The sequence below is a fragment of the Rhipicephalus sanguineus genome, chromosome 5 (assembly GCF_013339695.2).
Source record: "Rhipicephalus sanguineus isolate Rsan-2018 chromosome 5, BIME_Rsan_1.4, whole genome shotgun sequence".
In the NCBI taxonomy this organism is placed as follows: Eukaryota; Metazoa; Arthropoda; class Arachnida; order Ixodida; family Ixodidae; genus Rhipicephalus; species Rhipicephalus sanguineus.
In genome coordinates this window covers 194751932-194778468 of record NC_051180.1, presented here as the reverse complement: position 1 = coordinate 194778468, position 26537 = coordinate 194751932, and the positions used below count along the sequence as shown (strand labels likewise).

The 26537-nt window shown below is 45.7% G+C and overlaps 1 long non-coding RNA gene across 2 annotated transcripts; it reads left to right on the top strand.

Annotated features, from left to right (window-relative positions):
• Positions 1–322: 322 nt before the first annotated feature.
• LOC119395161 (uncharacterized) lies at positions 323–1873 on the top strand. 2 transcript variants are annotated; one of them, XR_007416143.1, is made up of 3 exons: positions 323–478; positions 537–739; positions 1720–1873. It is a non-coding gene; the product is annotated as an uncharacterized LOC119395161 (long non-coding RNA). The 2 variants fall into 2 exon arrangements; XR_007416142.1 differs by having other exon boundaries at positions 827–1873.
• The last annotated feature ends 24664 nt before the right edge of the window (positions 1874–26537 follow it).

Below are 26537 nucleotides of genomic sequence, written 5' to 3'. Positions count from 1 at the left end.
CATTTCACAGTTCTTCAGTGAAAGTGCTGCCTCAGGGATGGAATTCTATGCCAGGAGGGATGAATGTAAAAAACTGCACACATCTGTTGCAACTGTACGGTTCACCAGAAGAATGATTGCTCTGTTTGACTGCCTAAACACTAAGAGACCTCAGCAAGTGCAGTACAGTGTAGCAGAGCACATCATTGTGAGTGGCCATCTACCCTCACTTAGGAAAGAAAATGTATTTTGTCCTTGTTGCTGTATCTAAAAATACGTGTATGCCTTTCAGACGCTAAAGGAAAACAATAAATGGATAGACAGGTGGCATGGATACATTCAGACCCTTCTAAAGCAGCGGCAAATCTGCTCTCTAAGCAGGCCAACCTGTGAGGCCTTGAGGTTGACCCTACACAGTGTGGTCGCATTTATTGAGTGTCTCCTGAAGTCTGGATTTCAGTACATTCTGGTAGGAAAATTCGGACAGGACCCTTTGGAGGTAAAATTTATGTGCCAATCTCTTTTAGAGCTGCAATAAACACTGACCTTTTTTTCAGAGGTTTTTTTGGAATTACCAGGCATGTGACTGGAGATGGAGGGCAGCCAGCCAACTGTGCAGCAATTGTTATTTATTCACCGTATGCTGTCGGTGAACAACATCGTTCAGCCACCAGAACGAGCATCGCTAGATTGCGAAGGTCCAAACAGACTTCTGAAGTTGCAGGACATTTCTGGCAAAAAAGCACGAACAACAAATCAGGTAAAGTTGGTTGCCTCTTCCATTCTGTATTTTCAGAGTCTCATTTGCACTGTAATTCTTTCACACTCTATGCTGACATCCTTGCAGTGCTATTTGAAGAGATACTTTTGTGGAGCCTGCGGATGATGAATTTAGTATAGCCACCTCCCAGCCTTTGACAACAAAGCAGAGCATCCTGGACTACCTTGGTGGCTACGTTGTTGAAAAGTTTTTGACAATGACCTGCGCTGCCTGCCTCAAAAGGTTGAAGACATCATCAAGGCAGCCAAGTGACTCGACAGCTACCAAGTCAAAAGGTTACTTGCAAGTCCCTTCAGCCCACCTGCTGGGACTTTTGCAGGTTGTTGAAGACCACGTAGAGAGATTTACTGTGGAGAAGGTTCATCTAGTGCTGTTTATATGAACATCATAGAAATTATCCTTGGCGATGATTGGACTGTGCATGCAAGTGTAGAGTGCCAATCACATTTTGTAGCAACAACAGCTGAAATTGTCTACTTTTTTCTGAGGTGCCGACTGCATTTTTTCAAAAGGGAGAAAAATAAAGCTTCAAGAGCAGGCAAGCGTCTAGTATTCCCTGCATCTGGACGAAGAAAGCCAGGTGACTGAGCTTCTGTAGCACGCTTGTACTTATAGTAATAATTGTTGGGGTTTAACGTGCCAAAACCACAATATGATTATGAGAGACGTCGTAGTGGAGGGCTCCAGAAATTTTGACCACCTGGGGTTCTTTAACCTTAAGTGCTTTTTTTTTTAATTTCCCAACCAAGAGTGCCTATTTCTTTTATTGCTGATTTCGAATCTGGTTGTACTTTTTTAAAAAGTAGCTAGTCGATGTTGAAAAAATATTTGTACCACATACTTAGTCAAATCAATACAATAAAGTTTATTTCTGGACAACCAGCTGCCTGCTGCTAATAAAAATAAAAACCTTACAAAGGAAGCAGTTGCAAACGCCACATCTTTCTTCACTTATGCAGGCTAAGTACCCTTGGGCTATTTCACACGGGAAGCTTCGGGACTGTGTGGAAGATTTCAAAACACGGAATAACGCAAAGCGGCTTGTTGCAGCTCCTGCACCAAAAGAGAGTTTTCTTTCTCAACTTTTTCCCATTTTCTCCTCGCTTCCGAGAGCAAATGCTCAATTCACCGCCATCGGTGTCTTCACTTCGGGACACAAGATAAACATCTGTATCCGAATCACCATCACTCGAAGATGACGAAAATGAAAAGCTTCTTTTTCGTGTTGAATAGCCAGCTATGATGAGTCGCCACCACCGCAAGCAATCTTTTCATACAAAAACTGCGCTCTTTCCGCAGGAGAAAAAATAAATTGTGAAGTAAATGCTGCCATCTGGTGAATTACACGCAATCTAAGCTGTAGACGAGCGCTTCTCGTCCTGACACTAGAGGAGAGTACCTATTCCGCTAGGACGAGCTCTGCTCGTCCAAAGCACTTAAGGGGTTAACGTGCACCTAAATAGTCAGTACACGGGCCACGCTTGTATTTGTACCAAGATTGTGAGAGGAGGTTTTGGGTAACTTCTATAATTGCAATGACATTGTTTGGTGGGCATTCATGTTCATGAGGCCCGTCTTATAGCTTGTGTATTTGTTAACACACATATGCATTTTTCATTACATCTATAATCTTTACGAGCTTTCTACTGTCACCTGCATAAGCATTTTACTGTATATATGTAGTGTTTTACATGATATCAGTGTTTTATAGCTAGTTTGCATATCCTCGAACATCTACCTGCATTCAACTTAAACCTTACTATATATTTTTAATGCCTTGATAGTTGTTTGTGCTGCTAAATTCTTCACTGTTTCTGATATATTTTTTGAGCATGTAATCATGCATATTTATTTGTATTTTTGTATTTCTGCACCAGTATATATGCCTTCTTCAGTTTCTGTTTTGAAAATAAAATGCTTGCAGCCTACAATGAGTAATTTGTTATGAAAATATAAAATATTTGAAATATTTGTGACACTGCGCCTGTTTGTGCTTTCCTCTCCTCTTGTGTCACCATTCCGTTTTTTTGCGCAGTTACATAATGGGTATTTGAAGTCTACTGGCTTTTACTAAGGTGCTAAAAGGTTTTAATAGCTCCTGAATCAATCAGCCGCACAAGACCCTCGTTTTACTTTCGTCCAAGTGAAAGGAGCTGTTGTAAAGCGTGGCTAAGAAAATACATTAAACAATCGTTTGGCACTTGGCTTGGCAGCGTGCGAGGACCCTAAGACATTTTGCAAAAAAAAAAAAAAATGACAACTACCACACGTGGCTTTTCAACGTGCCCGTAAACCTAAGTACACGTGTTTTCTGCACTTCGTCTCCTTCAAAATGCGAGCGCTGTGACCAGGCATGTGTTTAGCAGCACACCTTTGCTGCTACGCCACTGAGGTGGGTAAAAGAGCAATATCAGGGTTTTTGCTTCTGTGCAGGTATTATTACAATATTATTGTGACATTCGCTTCAAAGTTTTGTGCATGCAGGCTGCCCAAGACAAAAAACCCAGCGACGAGTGGGCAACGTAACATTTTTTTTCTCTAACGAGGTATTTCCTACGCTGAGCGTCAGTGCCACATGGTAATGTACCCAAAAGTAACTTTTAACTCAGTCATATATATTCAGAATAATTTAGGCTAAGCATTTTTTCAAAGCGTGGATACAGTGTCACAAAAAAGCATCATCGCATAAGTTGCGCGGGACAGTAAGTTTCTCGGCGATGAGGCGTGACAGACGTCCATCTCCAACGGTACGTACGGCTGCGCACTGGCAGTGTTGGTCACAGTTCTTCCGTTGACATCAGCTACAGCCTCGAAGAAAATAAAAAGAGTAAACAAGCATGGCCAAACAGTGTTTGCTAAATCGGTGTGCAGCGCGGGGCTGCACGCTGATTTCGCCACGATCAAAAGGAATGGAACACTGCCGCAACCGAACAGATATTTATGGCCGCTTCGCGCAGGTACGAGTACGCTGTCTGTAAGTGATGGGAGACCAGAATATGAAAACCCATTGAAAGATGTCCGTGAAGCCACCAGAGCGAGTCTCCACTACAGAAACCTCGTAACGCGCCAAAACATGCCATTTAAAGGGACACTAAAAGCAAATATTAAGTCGACGTTGATTGCTGAAATAGCAGTCCAGAAACCTCATAGTGCTACTTTTATGCCAAGGAAATCCTTTGAAATAAAATCACGTTTTAGTGGTTCGCATCGCGTTAGCGCACTTCAAATCAGTCTTTCACACGTCACTGCTGCTGTGCCCAACGTTGCCCGCCTTTACTGCCCGGCGGCGTGCACTGGCGGCGTGCACTATTCAGGCATCCGGCAACATCATATGCATGCGGCATTTTGTCGAACTTTCTGTCAGAGAGACTTTCAAGAGCGCAAAACACACGCGGCAGTACGCGATACCGGAACTACCACTGAGACGTGACCGCGTGAGCGCAGCAGGGCGCCGGGCGAAGCGCAGTTCGGCGAAAACGGAACCTTTGAACCACGCGCGTCGTTCCCCATGGTAACGCAAAAGAGGTTCTTTTTTCCATGAATCAAACAAACGAACAAACAGCATTTTATTACGTCTCTTGATGCACGGAAGGTTCTTTTTTTATTGCAGCTAGTTTGATTACTAGTGAATAATTGTAGGCAGACTCAAATACGTCATTGGGATCATTTTGCAAGTGTGCCGCTCGTGGTGCTCATCGTGTGTTACGTTTAGCTTAATTTCTGGGTAAGTAGGGCACTGCTGTTGATAATATTGCCGTTTTAGATGTCATACATTGAGCTTTCACTCTGACCTAAATTGTTATTTGCCTTTAGTGTCCCTTTAACCGGCTGTGATGAAAGCCCCCTTGACTGCAGTGGCGCCCCTGGCGGGAGGTTCTATCCCTGTACCAAGCATGGCCCGAAGTCTCATGAGCAGTAAAACATATCGAGGGACCATGCTGTCGCCCTCGTGGGGGAACATACGTTCAGTGTTTCTCTTCTAATTGTTGGTTACAGTGTGTGTGAACCCAGGAAAGACAAGAGCATCTTGTTTGCCAAGAAGTTGGTTGTTTTCACACAAGAAAACAGGGTGAAGCAAGAGGTGTTTGTGAAGGGAGTACAGATACTGCATGATATGTGTGACTACCCTGCCTCACTGTCAGGGCAGGTTAAGTGTGTGCTCAGGAGCTGGAACTCTTGAAGAATTTGTGTTTGCCATCGGAAAGAAGAAGTACGTTGTCACTGGTACCGTAATATCAAGTTCAGAATGCCAGGGAACCGCACAAGAGAAAAAACAATGCGTTTCATGTAAACAACTCAGGAAAGACCTCCTTAATCAAAGATCTGCACGGAAACAGTGCAGTCGGACTCAAGCTGTTCGTATATACCAAGGAGGAGGGCACAAACACAAGCTCTTAAACGACTAAGGGCCAAGCTTTCGCGGTATGCAGAAATTGAAACAGCAAAGTGAAGAGCTCGAAGAAAACATCCTTGAAAGCTGACTAAAAGATCTCACACGCAAGCAAAGGCTCGCCATCATGCAGTGTTTTCAGGGTGCCCGACGTAAGTCGGCAAAGGGAATGTAGTACATTCCAGAATGGTTACTGGAATGCATGATAATGCAAATGAAGAGCCCAAGGCTTTATGAACACGTGAGATGAGAGGGCTGCCGAGTCGATCATGCCTGAAAGTTTACATGCGCAAGTACAAATAACAGTCAACTGCCTGAGTTTCTATGATTTGGTGAAGGCCCCAAACAGTGGCAACTGTTCAGGAGACTCGCTGACCTCTCTCCTTGGAGATGGCAGTAGTGCCAAGTGGACTCGCTGATTGACAATGGCAAGCTCGAAGAAGCTTCTGGAGTACTGCAAAGTCGGCGCTTGTTCCTGACCATGTGTATACTGAGAAGACAAGCAAGGCCCGACTTGTTTTTTACATAGCCGGATATGTCGCCAGGAAGACTGTTCTGAAAAGTGGCTGCCGCGACTGCTTTGATGAGCTTCTGGTAGCTCCACAGGACGCAAGCAATGACCTCGCTACTCTCACACATTTTTATGACAACGGTGAGCTACTCTATCCATCTAAGCAGCTCTTCGCGTTTGTAGACGCCCTTGAGATGACTTTCACGACATGGTTCAGCTATAAGGAGCTACACCATGACAGCTTGGCTGAGTTGACTTCGTGCCTGCAGAAGAATTTTGCCGTGCTTGGATGTGCACAGCACGGTGACAGCTGATGTGGTCGGGGTCTGCCCATAGGACCGGGGAGCAGGGAGAAGTCGAGCTCAGGAGCCGGAGCTGATTACAAGAATGTTTATTTACATGACGATTTGGTAGCGTGCTTTAGCGTCTCGACGCTCGTGTTATAAAGCCTGGGCCTTCCCAGGACTCCCTATTGGAGAAATCAATCAAGTCCACGACAGTCCAATCAACACGTTTTCATCTCCGCCCCCTAAAGGAAAAGTCAAGCACCGCCTCCCTCCCACCCCAGGAAAGCCACAAAGGCACCATACACACAATGAAGGGATCCCAGCGGCTCACAGGCCTGAAAACTGGTCTTGTTGTCAGGTGCAGTCTTTCCTTGCCTCAATAGGGTCGCCTGCACAGGTGACGGCCAGCCACCAGTAGGGTCACAAAGCCACAAAGACACCGCGTAGTGTCAGAAAGGTGCCTGACAAGGATTCTCAGGTGCTCGGCTAATTGTCCGGTGCATCTCACAGAATGCTGAACAAAGCAGTGCACAAGTGACTGCCTCTTCCCAGCAACCTAGACTGCAAATAGTTCACCTCCAGGCCGCAAAAACCGTCAAACTCAGCCAAGTGTGTCCAAGGCACTTGAAGAGGTGCACTGACAGCATTGAAGGGTTCAGGACACAGCTGTGTTGTCGCCACATAAGGTGCACCACATAAGATGCAGAAAGAAGAGCACATGCCGCCAAATCATTTCCACGATCAAGCGGCGCCAAGCCGTGAAGTCCGATCATAACACAGCCTAACCAACCAGATCAAGTGTTTTTCGTCACGTGCCGGCACATTTACACAAAGTTGCTGAACAAAGAGCGTGCATCTTCCCGCGAGAGAAAGAAGCATCTGAAACTTAGCCGTCTGACATAAACATTCAGCCCGACAATTGACTGCTTTCTAACCCGTGTGACTGGATCTGTGTTTTTAAGTTGTGTTTCGGCTGTTTAAAGGGACACTAAAGGCAAATAACAATTTATGTCAGAGTGAAAGCTCAATGCATGACAACATCTAAAACGGCAGTATTATCAACAGCAGTGCCCGAGAAATTACTTACCGAGAAATTAAGCTAAATCTATAACACGATGAGCGCCACAAGTGGGACATTTTGGAAGTAATCCCGATGACGTGGGAGAGTCTGAATACAATTAATCACTAGTAATCAATGTAGCTGCAATAAAAAAAGAACCTTCGATGCATCAAGAGACGTAATAAAATGCTGCTTGTTCGTTTCTGTTTGATTTACGGAAAAATGAACCCCTTTGGCGTTGCTATGGGGAACGGCGCACATGGTTCAAAGGTTCCGTTTTCGCCGAACTGCGCTTCGCTTGGCGCCCTGCTTCGCTCGCGCGGTCGTGTCTCAGTCGTAGTTTCGGTATCGCGTACTGCCACGTGTGTTTTGCACGCTCGTGAAAGTCGCTCTGACAGAAAGTTCGACCAAATGCCGCATGCATGTGATGTTGCTGGATGCCCGAATGGTGCACGCCACCAGTGCACGCCGCCGCACAGTAAAGGCAGGCAACGTTGGGCACGGCAACAGTGACGTGTAAAATACCACTTTCAGGCGGGTAATTTGAAGCGCGCTGACGCGATGCAGACCACTAAAACGTGATTTTATTTCAAAATAAGCATTTCCTTCGCATAAAGGTAGCACTACGAGGTTTCTGGACCGCTATTTCAACAATCAATGTCGACTTAATATTTGCCTTTAGTGTCCCTTTATAAATATAAATGAGAACTAAAATACTGTAATCCCAAAAATACAACAGCCCACTGATCGCATTTAGCTGAGGGCATGCCGCATCTGTGCAAGCTTCTGCCATATGTTCACGTCAAATTAGCATTACATATCATTGAGCTACAAAATTCAAAATGTACAGCCATACAAGCTAAAAGAATGCAAATTAGAATAACGAAGTATATGCGGCCTTGACAACGCGTCTGCTTCAAGTGCATGACGTGGATGGATGGATGCTATGAGCGTCCCCTTTATAACGAGGCGGTCACGTGTGCCACCAGGCTCGACAAAAAAGAAAGACAAAGCTTTTTTTTTTAAGTTGGCATAATGCCTTGTCAACTACAATTAAATCAATCTTGCTATAGAGAAAAAAAAACAAATTCACAGCCCAGTTCTCTGCCCCTTACAGCATAATGTCCTTACGTTTCGCACTAGTTTTTTGTCCTTTTTCTCTAGTTTTCAGCCACCAATACCCCAACTGTCTCTTACTTATTTCTATCGCAGCCGTGTTCAGCTTTCCATTATTGTGCCTAAAACCCAAGGCTTCATGTAGGCTCATGGGTGGATATCTCCACATTCAATCAGAACATGCTCCACCATTTCCTTATCTTACCCACAGCATGTGCATTGTTCTTCTTTACTGAATCTCGCTTTATAACCACGCGTTCTAAGGCAACCCGATCTCGCTTCAAACAGTAAAGTGCTTCCCCTCAAAATACCATAACATGCCTCCCTCCTAATAGACCTTTTTCAAGCACACGAGCGCCACCAACGGGCGCGCAAGCGCTCATGGGAAATGTGTGTACGCCGCAGCAGCCGCCTGGACGAGCACGCGGGCCTCGCGCTTAGTTTTCCGCTTGCGCCGCGCCAGGACTTCTTAGACACAGTGAATATGGCAAGGTGCAACATGTTACTTCGCAATTCAATCACGAACTTCAGTGTGTAGCTGCGACGGCCTCTCGACAATTTCCATCTGTCCCGCTGTGGGACCAGTTGAGCGGCTCAGAAGCATCACCTTTTATTATTTTTTTTTTGGCGCCAGTGCGACTTACGGCATACATGAAAAAAAAAAATACAACTCGCTTGCCTATGAAGTGCAGGAGCGGTCTATGATTCGCGGGTGCATTTGGAATCAATGTCCATCGACACTATCGACGAGTAGAGTGTGAGGTTCTGATATTTAAAGAGTACACTAGAAAGTATAGTCGGCATTTGGGGAAATGAGATACATTCATTGCGTCGCTCACACCCTATATGTAATGAACGATAAGTGCCTACTAACCTTCGTTGGTGCTATAACTACAGGTTGGAATAATACTTAGAGCGAAAAAAGAAAGGAGCAGTACAAGGATGGAAATGTACAAACCAGCGCTCACACACAACTGAAAGTTTATTGCATGCGTGAAAAAAAAAAGCATATACAGAAAAATGGGAGTGCATCACGCGTGTGATAAAGAGGCACAAGAAGTCAAACAACCAAGGCGCGTGCTTACACTCGATTAATAAAGCTGAATTCCTTGTCTTGTAACGACTCAGCAGGTTGACTGACACAAAGTGTGGCGTTATTTTTGACATGATATGCCTCCGAAATTTCTCGCGTTGTCCGATTAGGTTGATGGTACAAAATTACTGTGCTTTCGAAGATGGGATTACACTTTCATGACTGACATAGCGATGCAAGATGAGACGGCTCCATTCAATGACTTTCGATACTCGCTGAGGCGTGTATTAATACATCGACCAGTCTGGCCGATGTACATGTGGTCACAAGAAAGAGAAATTTGCAGTGAACTCCTACACAATCTACGAAACAATTGGCATGCCTCTGACCGCATTTTTCTTTGCCCACCGCAGACCCCTGCGACCTTAATGCGACTAAGCTTATTTGGGGCGGCAAGCACAACCTTCACCCCCACATCGCTTCCCTACATTCTTCAGGCCATGCGACTTCTTATACACATGTGGAATAACTGCAATATTTCTAGTTTCTTCATTATTTACGGATGGAGGATGCCCGTGTTAATCTTTCTTTGCCATGCGAACAGATTTTCGCAAACCGATACAGCAATACGCAGGATATCCCACCTCTTTGATCACTTTGCAGCTGGAAACTACTGCTCATCTTATGTGCGCAAGTTTTTTTCCAATGCTCTGCGTAATCATGACATCACAATTCCTCGTTTAACAATATTCGAATGCGCCGACGTGAAATTAAACAGAGATTTCGCTGAACGCAGGCTATACTGCCCTCAAACATGCTCCGCAGTGAAACTTAAAAGCACGTACCAAGAAACTGCAAATTATCAGAGCAAGGCATCTCGCAAGTGAATTCTAGTCCCATCCCTTTTTCTTTAAACACGTTTAGAATGTGCTCATTTCTTTGTACAGCGCGTGACTTGTCAATTAAAATCAAATAATCATCTCTATACCTGAACACTGTAACACCTCTCTACAGTTTGGTTAAACCCTATCACGAGCCCTATGGTATTCAATGCCATAGCGGCTTGTGAACAAGTAATCATTGAATAAATACGAATTCGGTGTTCCAGCTCACATTGCTCACGATAGCACGTTTTGACTGTATGTATCGGCACGTCATAACTCGCATGCCGCTTAACTGTTACATCCGGTATACATGCGCTCAGTAATACCTACACTGACTGCATCATTCCTTCCACATTTCATGCGTAGAGATACATGCAGGTGCATTCAGACCATGTGTAGTATTCAGGATTTAATAATAGTCAACCAGCGGCGACGCATTTTTTTCGTTTGGTGCTCCCACGATGCCAACGAGCAGCGAGCGACGGAACAGCCGGTGGGCTCACCATACACACTTTTCCCATAGTGCTTCATGCGCCCGCGGGGGGTTCTGGGATCGCTTGAAAAAGGTCTATTTCCTTTTTGCCCTTTCGGTAGTTACTCAGGGCCGGTTCTTTTTCCATCGCTGCCATCCAGTAAGTCCTCTCCGCCTCTTGACTTTTCGCTTAACGCTCTTTGTTGCCATATCGCTTACAATGCCAGCCGTATATTTATTGGTGAGCCTCATAGTTCTTTTTCCCTACTGTGTATCAACGCTCTTCTTATACAAATAACGGAACACCTTCTCTGCCCATCTACTCTCCTTCATATTCCTTAGCCTCTCTTCGAACCTTATTTTGTTCTGAGCTTCCCTCGCCTCAAAACCTGCCCATCCCATATCGCCTTTTACAGCCTCATTTGTCGTCTTCCCGTGAGCACCCAACGCTAGGCGTCCCACAGTCCTTTGATTCACACCCATTCCTGATTGCACCTCTGGCCTCATGCACACCACCAAGTTCCCAAATGTAAGCCCTGGAACCATTACACCTTTCCACAGACCTTGAAGAACTCGTACCTATTGTATCCCTATAATGCTCTGTGCTTCATTATAGCAGCATTCCTCTTTCCCTTTGCTGCTGAGGCTTTTTCCTGTATCTCCATGTACCCTCATTTACCCATACTCCGAGGTACTTGTATGCGCTTAACCTCGGCATTTCTTGGCCCTGTATTGACAGTGCCTGATCACTGGGATCACTGAATACCATCAATCCACATTTTGTTACACTAAATCCTAGTCCTAGAGCTGCACCTTCCCTTCCGCATATATCCACCAGCCGCTGTATATTATCTCGACTGTCCGTCAGACAATATCGTCAGCATAAAATAAACTTGGAAGCTTCTGCTCAATCATCACGCCTTCCTGTTAGTGTGACAGATTCATACCTGCCAACCTCACAGCATGAAAATTAGGGAGACCGCAGCAAGGGGGGGGGGAGAGTTCTTTTTGCATAGCGGAAATTACTGAGACTGGAGACTGACATCAGAAAGGGGTAACGATGTTTGTTTTCAGCTGCTTGAACCAAACTTCTTTACTTGTGAAGGAACCAAGGCAGTTCACAGGCGCACGTGGTACAGAATCTGTACTTGTCACCTTTCCGCGAAGTCACAAAGCACGGAAACCCAGCTGTGTATGAGTCCAGAAACCCTTGCAAGTACTTTGATTTTGACGCCGTCATCGACCTACTAATTGAACTCTGGAAACAGGCAACCCCCATGGCAGACGACATAGCGTACAAAATGCGGGGGCCAAGATGGAGACGCAAAAGTTCTGGCTAGGCTCAACGGAAACGATTGCCACAAATGAACTGAACGGTGGCCGGAGCGGCAAGATTGCGACACGCGGTGCTGATACCAAACTTACCGCCGCTTACTTACCGCCGGTCTGCCGGCCACCCATCCTTTGGAAAATGGAATGTGCTCGACAGTCTTGCCGTGTCGTTATCGGAGCGCTCGTGCAGCATCGCGGCTTCGGCCGCTGTGCACTTTTGGCAATCTTTTTCCGTTGAGACTGTACCTTTTCCCTCGCCTTCTTTCGGTACGGTGGCGAGCGCTTCTCACGGCCAGCCGGCCAGCCTTCGCCCAGATTTGTAGTGCCTAGAATGTACTCAGCGGTATTCTACGATATGGTTACAATGAAACAGAAGTGTGGTGGGGTGTCCTCTTCCGCAGCACCGCCACAGCAGGAAAGGCTGACGTACGCGCATGATTTTAAAAAAAGAGAAAAAAAACCAGCCTCTGCTGTGGTGGCCACTTTTCGGGAGATTCGAGATGACATTCGTACATCGGGAGATTAGGTCCAAATTCAAGAGTCTCCCGGACAATTCGGGAGAGTTGGCAGGTATGCAGATTAAAACCAACGTTGCTACCTTCTAGCACTTTTTCCATCCTCACCATGTACAGCATGTATAACAGCAGGTGAATATAAAGCCCCTCTATCTTTCAAAAGTAGCGAAAAGTCTTGATCCAGACAACGCGGTGCGCAGTTGGCTGGTTGACGACACGTGACCTTTTCTCCTTCGCGCCCCGCCCGAAGGGTCTAGTAGTTTATCGTTGTGCATGCGGATCGTACAGTTGTTTGCGTTTTTGAGTGTGGAGTTGGACGTTTCGGTAAGTAGGAAATATTTCACGTGCCTCTGGTGCATTGTTTTTGTAACGCAGAAGTGCTTATGTATCTTGTGCCTGAGCGAATGCTGTAATTATGTGTTTTTATTCAACGTTTGCAGCATGATGTGCTAGCATGCTGGGCTGCTGTGCCTACGGTTGCCGCAACCGCACGACGGATTTGCTCTTGCGCGTATTTAGGTTCCATGCTCCAACATTCATAAGAAATTCTAAGCTTGAGAAATTCTATGCCTCTAGCCTCTTCATATAGCTTAATAAAAAGTTGTCTTTACTGTTGGGTTAAACAGTGGAGTGCTTCATACACTGTGGGCAATAGTGCTATTTGCTAGCAGCCCTTTTTTACTATATCCTATTATAGCACATGCTTCAAATTAAGGCTTATGCAAGTCTTTAAAATAACAAGTGTGTTCTGCATTCCTGCAATAAAAGTCAATTTTCAAATACGTATTTTTTTATTATCCTGCATGTCATAAACCACCTAACTCAGATTTTATGGCTATGGTTTCAAATCCTATCGGTGCAGAAACATCACAAATTGATTTGCAAATGCAGTGGGTAATATTGTAAACATAACCTCATATATGTGGGGCTTACATGGTGAATGAAGGTGATGGTGTATAGTAAGAAGGCTTGGAATAATGGCAATTCCTGAAAAATGAAATTACAATCGGCACCTCAGAGACACTAGTGAGCATGCTCTATTTCCTACATCTTAGAAGGTAATCTGGTTACTGATAATTGTCAGATGCAGTGAAATTCTTTCTTCTAAGTATAGCTATTAGAGTATTCTCTACACAAATTACATTTGAAAGACCACGGGAATACTGCCGAGCGCTGACAAACGTGATAAAACCGATGAGAGTGCATATCACTCACTGCACACCACTACACTCTAAGACAAAATCGAGTATTTGGGGAGTATTTCTGCCACACAACAATAATCGTCATCTGGCTTGCTCGCATTTCCTTTCTTGAAAACCCAGCTCTCGTCACTTTCCTGTCAAGAATGCTATGTCACGCTGATAACGCACGTGCCGTTCGTGACCGGGAAGTGCCGCGACCGCAGTGATAACGCGAGGTGGATGACGATTGTTGTTGTGTGGCAGAAACACTCCCAAAATACTCGATTTTGTCTTAGAGTTGAGTGTAGAAGTAATCGGTGCGCAATGATGTTTCCAAAAGTTGCAGTAAGCTCACAACCCCTTGATCTTTTCGAACTATAAAGCAAGCACTATTAGCTGACCCAAATATCACCACTACTTCAATGTACACTAAATTTCACATTGTGCAAACAATGCATAAAAAAAGCGCTGTATGACCTCTGCTGTGAAACGCCGTTCATTACATGGGGTGCTTAGAAAGCACAAGCGTTTTATTTCAAGGCTTGAAGCGCTGCGGGAGTTGTTGTCCCTGTCGTTTGAAGTTTCCTGAGCAGTTTATGCCACAAATGGCAACCATTACCTGGTTCAAGCATGCACTGAGAGCGGTTTCAGGCATCCACAAAATGCACGCAAGCGAGCGGAGCACTGTCTGCTAGCGCTGCTCCTTGGACGCCTCTAGAGGGCGTGTGTAGTTGTCGCTACCTTTAAAAATATAGGGACCCTAGGTGAATACGGGCCACAGCACCATCTATCGTGTTTTCTGCAAAGCGGCACGACCGAGCAGACTCACTCATCACATTTCCGCATTCTAGCCACTGTAGTCCTGCACAGCCTCCTCGATTACTACGTGGCAACACTATGGCAGTGGCGCCACTTGCATTGGTGTGTCATGGAGCAATGTCCCGTACGCACTTACGTTTTTGGTGCTCATAGGCAACAACAAAAGCGTAAAAATGACTCAAATCGTCTAGACACATTTATAGGTTACTGTATTGTCAACATAGCATTATAAAGCGGTAGTTGTCGAAACTTTTGATGGGGGCGCCACTTACGTATGGGTGTTATGCACGCTCAACTCCAGCTACGCGCTGGTCGCACTTCTCCATGCGGACACCCAAATTTAACAGGGAATTCGCTATTGTGATGTTTGGCATGTAACGTTTTCTGTTCTTTTTTTTTTTTTTTGTCGGTCAGAATCTGCCGCTTCTCTCGACATGCTGGCTCTAATTCTCATACGTAAGTGGCGCCACCATAGACGCGCTCATCTGGCAGGCGAGCGCACTCCCTGCTTTTCGCACGCTACACCACCGCTCATTGCGGTGTTTGCCGCGAGCTCAAACATGCCAAACTAACGATCGCTTATCATGCAGTACAGGAAATGCACTCCGAGTATCTCGTTCTAGTTGTAAAATCCCGCCGTCGCGTAGACACGACCTCACGTACGACAAGGATTATGCGTCGAACACTTTGGTGCAAATCGCTGGTAAACTAGCCCGTTCTTGTTGGTTATAACGCCCTTTAAATAAAACAGCCGCACACTAATGTTTCGCGGACATTGAAAAGCTGTCTCGGCTTGTCGCATAAACTGAGCGAAAAGGTAAACTGTTTGCTTAACGCCAGAGTGGCGAGAAAAAGAAAATGAGTCCATTTCACGGGGCTCACCGGTCGTTGTAAAAACAGTCGTACGGCTACGACAATTATTGCAGCATCATCCTGCTCACCAACATTGCCCTCTCATTGTCATTACCTGCTTGGAACACTTCAGGAATGCATCTGGATAAGAAGCCAACCGACGCCTTGCCTTTTCAACGGCTTTCATAGCGACAGCAATCAAACAGCGAACCCGCCGTGGCGACGAACTGCTCGCGAAGGATGGATGGCAAGGTTGCCAGGTCAAAAAGACAAAAAATAGCCAGAAAATTGGAAAAACTAGCTAAAATGTAGCCAATTTGAGCCAAGGCATCGCCTCCTATATTAAAGATGCCTGCCGCATCACCAAAAAAACCAGCTGCCAAGCTAAAGTGTTCTAGAAAGGGGTAGTGGGCTGACTGGAGGCCGTGCACTGACGCACTTTATGTCTCACCTGGTAGATGACGCCACCACCACCTGCAATGTAAGCGACGCGTTGCTGCCCTCAGCGCGAAGGTTAGTTTGCCAGCGCTTCAAGCACAAGCTACTCTTGTGCAACCCCTGTACATAGCCATTTTCGTTGCCTTTTTTTTCTTTTGCGTGAGCATATTCTTGCTTTGGCCGTCGTTCTGGCGCATGAAGTATCGCTAAACATGAGCGCGTCATCAGCGGGCGCCGGATGCAATTCGCAATGCCCACGAACTATAGGTGGCGCGCCGTGCTTTTCAAGATGGCGCCAGGAGGAGGGTCAACCCGTTTGTTAGCATAGGAAGAGATAGGACGTGCGGACGTACGACCCGTGCTGCTTTCACCGGATGAAGTCATGAGCTGCGCTGAAATGGATATGAGACTAAAATGCTTTCCCAAACCATGGAAAGTGCTAAGTACTCGCCACCTAATTATTTGCTGTGGCGTGAAAGGTTATATTTCAGCTCCGTTAGCGTGCATAACGATGCTTTGCGAAATCCTGTGCGTGCTACATAAAACTGCATGAACTAGAACTGACGTATGAGCTGAACGGCACTCCGAGGTGGTACGTGCTGAGCCTGCCTGACGGATTTGCCGCAGTAGTAGGCCGCCAGCGAGTAGCGCCATCGCTGCTGCACGGGACCGCACGTTTAACGTGGTGATGGTTTGCAAACATCATACGCCGTCGTCATTACTTGCGCAGTCGGGAACCCGGAGTTACGTCTTCAACGGAACACAAGCATTTCACATCCCATTCAGTAGCGCTTGTGTCACCGCCATGCTGAGACTCTAGCCGTGTGCATGCAATTCACTTCACTCGCATGTTGCAGGTTCGATCAGCACGATCGAAACATGAATATCGAAAAGAATGCACACGTATGCTTTCGCAGCGGCGAAGAAGTTAGCCGAGAGGCGTGTGCATTGCGGCCGTGACTGCACGTTCTATCGTTATAACCATTTCGCTTCGCTGGTCGAGCTCGAGCGTGTTGGCGGCATGCGGCGCTCCATAATATCCACAATAATTGATACATGCAATGCACAAGAGGAACTATGCTTTTATTTTGATCTCGCTCTAGGACATTATACATTAAATACAATCAAAGTGACTTACGAGCGTGAAAGAACATTAACGCACGAGGGGACGTGAAGTGCAACTCGCTCCTCGTGAGTTAGCAGCTGATCGTTCATCGTCGCTGTCACCCTCGGTGCTTGCACAGTCTTCAACGTCCAGTGAAAAATCCTAGTCCTCAAGATGGTTTCTTTCAACATCACTGCTGAAAGCAATTTGAAGAATTTCCTCCGCCGAACGACTTCGACCACTCCGCGTCACCACGTTTACAATTAGAGAGGCGTCTGGGCGCGAAGGACACTCTGCTCTCAGACCGGCCAACAAGCAAATCGCTTGCAGTGTGCTGCCACCTACCAACAAACGTACAAAAACAAGCGGCGCAGCGCTGGCTATAAAATATGAAACCAACACACTGGCGAAGGACGGCGTGGAAAGCGTTCGCTCCACGAAAGGCGTCGAGCAGACGCGTTCTCGAATGATCGAAACGTCGCTCGCACGATTCGTAACAGCGCTTTGCTGACAAAGGATAGAGGTATCGCCAGCTTGAGATCGCTCAGTTATACAAAAGCACATCGCGTGCCCGCGGGACCTCCCGCGTGCAGTGTTATGGGATTCATGCACTACAAGAAACACTGACCAATGCTATATGCAAGCAAAACAGGGTGAGCTTCAACTGATTATGTCAGACGATAACATTTAACTAACCTACGTGGCTACAGAAAGCCTCGCGAAGCTGATAGTATGTGTACGCTGTGAGCTATAGTATTGAAAGTGCGAGTTGCCACGTATTTTCACGAAAACTTCGCGTCTCGCAAGAACGAATCAGATTTCGTGTGTCACGGAGGGCCCGGTTTGTTCACTGATGCAGGGAACATGCAAAGTCGTAGTGTTCTTTTCTTGCCAACGCGTTAACACTGAGGCTAGCACAGCTGAACAAGGGAGCGACTGCGTAGTGCTGCCATTTTGTCGTCTACTAACCCTCCTCGAGAGGACGCTCCTGAATTCCGCTTGGCGGCGCGACAGTCTATGGGCATTGCGAATATATGCTGTAAACCGCCAGTTTTGTATTGCAGTAGCGAGCTCTCGCTTAAAAAAAAAAAGATCTCGCAGTTTTATTGCGTTTAGATAATTAATTAATTTATGGGGTTTTACGTGCCAGAACCACTTTCTGATTATGAAGCACGCCGTAGTGGAGGACTGCGGAAATTTCGACCACCTGGGGTTCTTTAACGTGCACTGACATCGATTGCCTTTAGATAAAAGAGACTAATATTTTCATGCTAGCGTTTGTACTCGGTAGTCTCTATAGTGAGGTCATACTCTCACTAAATAAAACAATATTACTACACACTTAAAGGGGTGGTGCCACCAAATTTGTGGCTTGCGCGTTCTTTGCTGTAAGCGTTTCCTATAACTCCAGGAAGCATGATGCACGCACCAAGATTCATGTATTCTCGCTAAATAATTTAATATCGCCTTTTGATTTGGACAACTTTCGGTTTCGGTTTCTGGGCGCCGAGGTTGGGCATTGACGTAGAAGTGTAGGAGGCGTGGTCACGTGAGCACACAAGGCTGTGACGCACATAGCCAGGAAGTGATCGAAACTCGGCGAGTGATGTAGCAACCGATGCTTTGCCGGTACTATAGTGAACTAGAATATATTCTAGTTCACTACAGCCGGTACGTACGTTGCGGAAGTGGCGGAGGACCGGAGGTCACTCACCTTACTACAGCAGATTTGGCGTGACGTCACTACAACTTTCGTTGCCCATCCTACAGATCTACGTCAGTGTTGGCGCGCTAGCGATGGGTTTCGATCGAGAGAATGAGCATTTAGGTACACTTGGGAAGTGAATTAAAATATATTCTAAACGTTTGCTGTGTCCGACCCTTCGTGTGGAATGTCCTTTCATACAAAGGAAACCCACAACAGGCTTGTTATAGCCTCGAAATTTGATGGCACCACCCCTTTAAGCACCTTACGCGCTCTCAGTTGATATATTCTCCTGAAAAGTGCAAGAAAATGTGTGGGAGTGCACAGCAGGAAAGACCTATCCTAATCATGCCCAAGAAATAAAAGACCGAAAGTAAGGGTAGACCATGCAATCAGATTTTGCTTCTTGAAGACCCCTCACATGCTGGAAATTATATTTGTGTAAGAAATTGCATGCAAACACCGCTATCAGTTTAGTGCAAAATTCAGTTAGCAGTTCTGCTGACACTATAATATGCCTAAAAGGTTCATATGCACTCTTTTCTACAGAACTATTTGTCCGCACTCCTGTATTTAGAAAAATGAATTTGTAATGAAGGCGTGGAAAAATGTAGACAACAATCGTTCGCGGAAATAAGTGAAAAGTTTATTTGGTGGGGCAGCACAATGACCTTACGTCCACAAAAGCCATGCGTATCAATCGCTTTCATTATTTTTTTTTTTCAAAGTGAAAACAGATGTAAAAAAGCTGAAATAGCTTGAAGAGGGCCTTGCCCCATTTTGTACTTATCAGCGTGTGCGGCAAAAAGCATGTCTCCTAAAACAGCCCAATATATATGCTAGAAAAATACTCACAAAGAGACGCTAAATATTTTCAATAGCATACTTAGCATAGCATAAATTTAAAAAGTTCACAAAAGCACATGAATACTCAACACATATTGTTCACACAATAAGTGAAGACACTGAATCAGAAGAAATACTAAAAAAATGACAAATAATAGACACATTTCCATTCAAACACATGCATTTTTATACAGATCTACTGACATTCTGGTAGATCATATTAATCGCACTGTTGATGGTACGCCAAGGACCAAAGCCACCATTCACAATTGAATTAAGGGTTTATTGCTATAGTATGCATGGCGAGTGGCAATTAACATACTATCTTGCTTGTTTTTCAAATCTGGCATTTTCTTGTATTTGGGTCAGTGAAACAGAAAAAGAATATACAGAGAAGATTCATACTTCAAGTTTAACCTACACTGGTAAAATCTAAACGCAGGAATAATAATAAAATTTAAAAAATCTTCTATAGCAAGGAAAAAAAAATTTAAGTGCAGCGGCTTATCTTGAAGTGCTTTGCTTTTTGGCGTTTGCCTGCTCTGTCTGTGTTTAGCCCCTTAATGTAAAAATGAAGTCGCGTAACAACATAGAATTGGATTATTTTTTGAGAGAGCATTGAGGCATGGCTTCGGCACCCAACCTCTTGCCAAAGCCTTGCTTTCACAATGGTCAGCACATCTAAAATGCTGTCTGCATGGGGTTCTTCACATGAAAAGCAGCCCGTGAACAAGTCTTGCTACCAATATACATCATTCGCAACTACAGGAACTGAAAAATGAAACGTATTGACGAAGCAATGCTCGGCCGAAAACCTGCAGCGACGACGAAACACAGCAGCAGCCCTACAGCAGCGGGGCGAAGGCTCCCATTGCTGACGATGGTAGCGCCGCCACGCGGGCACTCAGGAAAACGAAAACTCGTTTACATTTTTTGCGCCGCGGCAACGTACCCTCTCCCCGGAGAGTGAGCTCACTACCCAATATTCTAGAACACTATAGCCAAGCCCATAGAGTTTTTTCCTCCTTTCTACTGGATGGATGGATGCTATGAGCGTCCCCTTTGTAACGGGGCGGTGACATGTCTGCCACCAGGCTCGGAGAAAAAAAAAAAAAAAAAAAAAACCTTCCTTGTTTTATGTTGGCCTAATACCTTATTTACATTGATTAAATCTATGTTATTATACCAAATAAATATAAATTCACGGTCTATCTCTCTGCCTCTTAAGGCAGAATGACCTTATTTTTCCCCCCATTATTTATTTTTGTTCTTTATCTCTACTTTTCTGTTGCACACGACGAGTTCTAAAACTGGGTGCTGTTCCAAGCGTGTTCGACGACCCGGCTGGCGAGACTGCGCACACCGTAAGAGTCGCAAAAAAAGGGGACGGAAGAATACGCAAACGAAAGCGTGAGTGTCGGTCGCTAGCGCCACATGTGGCGGCCGCTCCCGTAGTTTTGACCGGTTTTGACATTGGCAGTGTCTCCTTCCACCGGGTGGCAGGAGACGTTAGGTGGGCAAAGCTACAGTGTACTAGAATGGGGCAGTGGGCTCACTGCCGTATCCCTGCGACGCGCCGCCATGGCCCTCTCCGCGTCGACAGCCTGGGCGCCCGCCAGGGGCGCTGCCGCCAGTTTCTCCTGAAAACTTCTCTTGCGGGGTGCGAAGCGCATCCCCTGGTTGGGGTTACGCTGGTTACGATGTAGTTCCGGGGGGATCAACAAACGCGGAGTTGAAGGCGGTAAGAGGGCAACCACAATGACACTTAAAAGAGACCACAAAAAAAATGGAGGGAGGAGGGGGTCGAGCATTTTATTCTTCTTTTAAGCTGATTCCCCCAGCTGCCGCGCATGTTCACGCCATTCATTCGTTTGAAGGACCTTTGTCGATCGGCACCACGCGTGCCGCTTTGCTGCACTTACGTATGCTTGTTTTTCTGAAGGATCGGCATTTGTGTCTGTCCGCAAACTGCAACTGTCTCAAAGACGGTCCGCCGCTGCATCTGGACGGGAGGGACGCGCTACAGCCTCCGGCGGTCGTGCACATAGGGCATGCAGCGTACATGCAGAGAAATTGCTGGGGCAGCGTTTGACAACAAAAACAGCTGGACCCAACGAAGCTAGGAGTGACCGCGTGCGGTAACAATAAAAGCAAAAAAAAAAAAGAACAGGAGGGTGGTGACAGCAAAACCATACTCGTGCACAGAAAAAGGAGATTTAGGGGAGACTGAAGTAGCTGTCATTAGGAAGCGGGAGACCCGTAGGGATCGGGCTCCTTTTGGGATGCTCCAGTGCCTGTTAGATCAACGTCGTCGTCGGCTATTTATTGGTCGTGACCATTTCTGCATTGTTAATCATGGCAAGCATTTGCGCATACATAGGCAGGGGTTCGTGTAAATAAAATCAGATTAGACGTCTATCGGGCCAGGAGGAGGAGCAAATCTGCCTGCTCATTGCCGGGTGTGCGGCTGTTCTCCTGATCTGAAAGGCACGCAAATTATTGGTAAGGGAACCACGCAATTAATACGAACGTTAAGTGATTGAAGCGCAAATCTGGAAACATAGGGTTCGAACAAATGCATTAGTGTATCTGTCACTATCAAAGAAAGAGATTACTTACTTAAAAAAATGGGGTTACTTATGTCATTCTCTCTTATTGTGAATCACACGTGTTTTATGTACGACGCATGCGCGCTTGGCTTATCAGGAAACGTTATGTGGTTTCATTAAACCTGTTGCTGGTTCCAACGAGTGTCTTCTCTTCTTGTGTAAGCTGGTTTTTTTCGTTTCTTCAAGTATGTATACCAACAGGCCCAGCAACAGATTCTCCTATTACAATAGACCAGCTCATATATTGCTAATAAAAAAAAAAAATGAAGCGTTGTGGGGCTCGAAAGGCGAGAGTGAAGTCGTTATGATTGTTACAGTGGCGAAAGGGCATTGAAAATCGTGTCGATCAGCAGGACAAAAAAAAAAAATGAAACTTCAACCCCCCAACTACACGCGGCTATGTGGAGGAGCATTCATCTATGCAATAGCCGCTTTAAACATCGCCCACCCTTCGTAAATCAGTCACAACGACAGTAATTTATTTCACAATTCACAGAAAAGTTGCATCAAAAGAAGCTCGTGGGTTGCGCACCATAACTTTGACTTTTCTTGCGCGCAAAACAGCAACGCGCGCTAGCCGCGCGGCCCGCGCCCAGCAATCCGCCGGAAAGTTTCAGGTGACGCTGCGAGCCGCGCCGCCTGTCGGCGGCGACATGAAGTGCGTCACGCTCCGCCGCTCAGTGAGCGCACTACAAACTTCTAAAGCGTTCGGTTCACCCATATAGCCGCTTAAAACCGGCTTGACTTGGCTTGAAGTGTATAAGTAGGTGGCGGCAGAGTAGCGTTCAGGCCCGTTTGTGTGGCTTGCGTGGTGAGTGTTGGTAGAGGAGGCACACTACTGTACTGGTGTTGATATTGAGCGTGAACTGTGTGCATTAACGAGAACTGTGTGTGTTGTAGAAGTCGTAGCAAGTCGTTGCCGCTTTTGTTGCGATGTCCTCCGGTTCAGTGGACCACTGCCAAATCTATAAGCAATGATAACGAGCTGTACGAGCATGAGATAAAGGCCATGTGTTACGTGATTTGTGAAATGTGTCTGTTTGACGCACAGCTTGTACTGTGGCGTACGTGTATGTGTGGTAAGTGCGTGCTCTGCGTGGCCCGTTTGTGTGGCTTGCGTGGTGAGTGTTGGTAGAGGAGGCACACTACTGTACTGGTGTTGATATTGAGCGTGAACTGTGTGCATTAACGAGAACTGTGTGTGTTGTAGAAGTCGTAGCAAGTCGTTGCCGCTTTTGTTGCGATGTCCCCCTGTTCAGTGGACCATTGCCAAATCTATAAGATATGATAACGAGCTGTACAAGCATGAGATAAAGGCCATGAGTTACGTGATTTGTGAATGTCTGTCTGACGCACAGCTTGTACTGTGGGGGACATGTATGTGTGGTAAGTGCGTGCTTTGCGTGGATCGATCGCTTACAGTTGGAAAGTCATTTGGGCGAAGTGTACTTGAACCATCACATTTATTTAACGGTGCGGCTAGGGTTACGTCCAGACGTAACTGTAGCCGTCGCTATCGTTGCGCCCAGACGTAGCTACAGCCACCGCTAGCGTTACGTCCACGGGGTCCACGGTGCAATTCTTCCTCCGTGGTTACGCGTCCTATGCGCAGACTAAAACAACTCCTTGCTGTTTGCAATCTACTGTCCCTGAGAATATTTGACGTAAGTAAGGGGTGGTCACCTTGTGGTCGGTGTGAAAGGTTAGACGTTTACACCTAGCCACTGTAACTGTAACGTTCAGCACGGCCGCTCGCTGAATTAAGCGGCCATACATTCTGTATCACTGTCGTATCACCGATTTACCAGCATCACTTGTGTATTGAGACGTGCGTGGTTTGTTTTGCCGGACTGTTTCGCGTATCAGCAGCTCTGTTGTCGAGACAGACCAGCTGACGCAATTTAGGAAGACGTTAATTTCGGCCTCCGCCGGAGCCACGCTGCCTTCAGCCATCTTCTCGGGTGCTGCCTTTTCCTTAGCTTCGTTGAGGCGGTCAACCTCAGTTTGAGGCAATCACGGTTAGTGAAATAACTGCAGGTCTCCATCGAACTTGATGTAAGTACGGTTTGCGTGCCCGTGTTGATGTATCGCACGTCCACTAGGGTTACGTCCATACAATAACAATCGGTACAGCTGCCCCGCGTGTGTACACATAAATGTCGTCTTTAGAAAGCCTCCTTCCGTCCAGTTATGTTGGTGCAGCCTACTTGGCCTACTCGCAACACATTGTTGCGAGATTGGGCTCACCGTCGCGGCGTTAGCAGTGTAGTATGGATGGGCGGTCGGCGGCACATATCCAAGAAAGCGCGTTGACTACAGCCCAATGGTGGTATATACGCCTCCCATTGCCACATTAATGCACGAAGCCGTCCTAACGTTCCTATTACGTGTGTGAGAAGTGCAATCCGCCAATCAATGGGGTACTGGCCTTCGGCGACAGTCGTGTTTTCCACTGTGCTCGATGTTTTTTTTTTCTTGCTTTATTTGTACGTGCTTAGGTTGTGTTCTGCCCATACTACAATATAAATGGTGTTGTGCGACTGAACCAATATACTTCTTGCTGTAGCGGCTACAAAAAAAAAAGCCTGTATTTCTGTGTAATTATCGTTGAAGTGGAACTCTGTGCACTCTGCTTTTCTGTTTGCATGAATCCGTGTACCTCTCTAGAAGTGCGTGACTTGATGTCTTTTTTACTGCTAACCGGCCTTTGCAGACTATAGTTCATGCTTGGTATCACAAGGATTTCTAAATCGCCAACACGTACTTCACGAGATTGCGAACAGTCATTTACGAAAAGTCCTTAAAACACAGTTCTCTCCCGACTGATTGGAAAATGGCATCGGTTGCTCCTATACATAAATCTGGCCCGCGCAACGTTATCAATAACTACCGCCCCATTTCACTCACTTCTGTGTGCTGCAAAATTCTTGAACACGTTTTATATACCACCATTGTTAAGCATATAGATAGTAATTCTTTATTGAACTCAAACCAGCACGGATTTAGACATGAACTATCGTGCGTCACACAACTGGTAGAGTTCACACATGTTTTAGCAGCAGCACTGGACGATAACTCTTCGGTTGATTGTATTTTCCTCGACTTTCAGAAAGCGTTCGACACCGTTTCGCACTACTTATTACTGCAAAAACTGCCCAGCTTTGACATTAATCCCCAAGTTATTGCATGGGTTGCTGAATATTTACGTGAGAGGCGACAATGAAATCGAGAGTTCGACGGAAGCCCGTCTGGTCGGGACGAAACATGAAGAATAAAAGGCAACCACCGACCAAATAAATGTTTTAAAAAGAAAGAAACGACGTTCGGCTTCCATACGGAAGCCTTGTTCACAAACGTACAGCACAAGATGCAAAAAAACGTCGTTTCTTTCTTTTTAAAACATTTATTTGGTCGGTGGTTGCCTTTTATTCTTCAAGAGGCGACAATGCGCCGTTGTAAACGGCGAACAGTCTGCAATAACTGATGTTACGTCAGGGGTGCCTCAGGGATCAGTTCTGGGACCCCTTCTTTTTCTTACTTTATATCAATGAGATTAACGAAAACGTACAATATCATATTAGGCTACTTGCAGACGACTGCATATTATACAGCAAAATTACCTCTGGAACTGACTGATCTGTGATCCAAAACGACTTATGTGCGATACACGCATGGTGTGAGCGATGGGAAATGAAACTGAAGCTTAAGGTGGCGGTCCCACTCCGGCGAACCCCCATCCGCATTTTACGCATTGTTTGCGGACACACTGTGCTCGCTGCGCTTGACAAATAAATATTAATTGTAATAATTCAGAAAGCTTATGATCTCCGCTTTCTAATGACACCTGGTGTTAATGCCTGTTCGGAAGCGTTACCTAATAGCAATGAAAATAGTGTGAGCAACAAAAGGCATTTTCGTTGTACAAGCCTCCGTTGTACGGCCAGTACGGCGAAACTGTTCAACATAACAAGACCAAATTTATCGTGCCTTTAGAAGAAATGCTATTTAAGGTTTCTATGAAGAGATATTAGCCATAAAATAATTAGTAATTTATTTACGCTTCAATGAAAATGGGCAAAATATTAAAAGCTTTTGTGAGAATATCTTTTTTACTTTTCAAAGCAGAACAATAATATTTAGTGGCTACGTAGACTACATTACACTTATTTTCCGTGCGAAGTTGCTTTGTGTTCTGACGAAAACTTGATGAATTATTATTGTGTCAATGCGGCAGTTTATGGCTGTACTTGGTCACGCATTACCGATGAAGCGACAAAACTATACAAGCTGCTACTGTGAACTTCTACATAATGAAGGAGCAAGGCCCTTTCTATGATTCTATGAAGAGAAAATTCCTTTATCTTTATTAGGGAACCTGCAAGACAGCAGTGAATTTACGTAATTTTCCTGCTGACCAGTCCCGTAGAGACTCGCTTTTTTTTTCTTTTAGATGCTAATTGCCAACGAGTATTGCACATTAGTAGATGCATATTGTGTCTTTTATCTACTTGTGCTCACTAACTTGACCACTCAGTGCTTCAAACAAAATATTTTCAATGAATCATAAGTCTCACAGGCGTTTTTTGGTGGTAGCTCCATCTATGAAATGAAACATCAAGTTG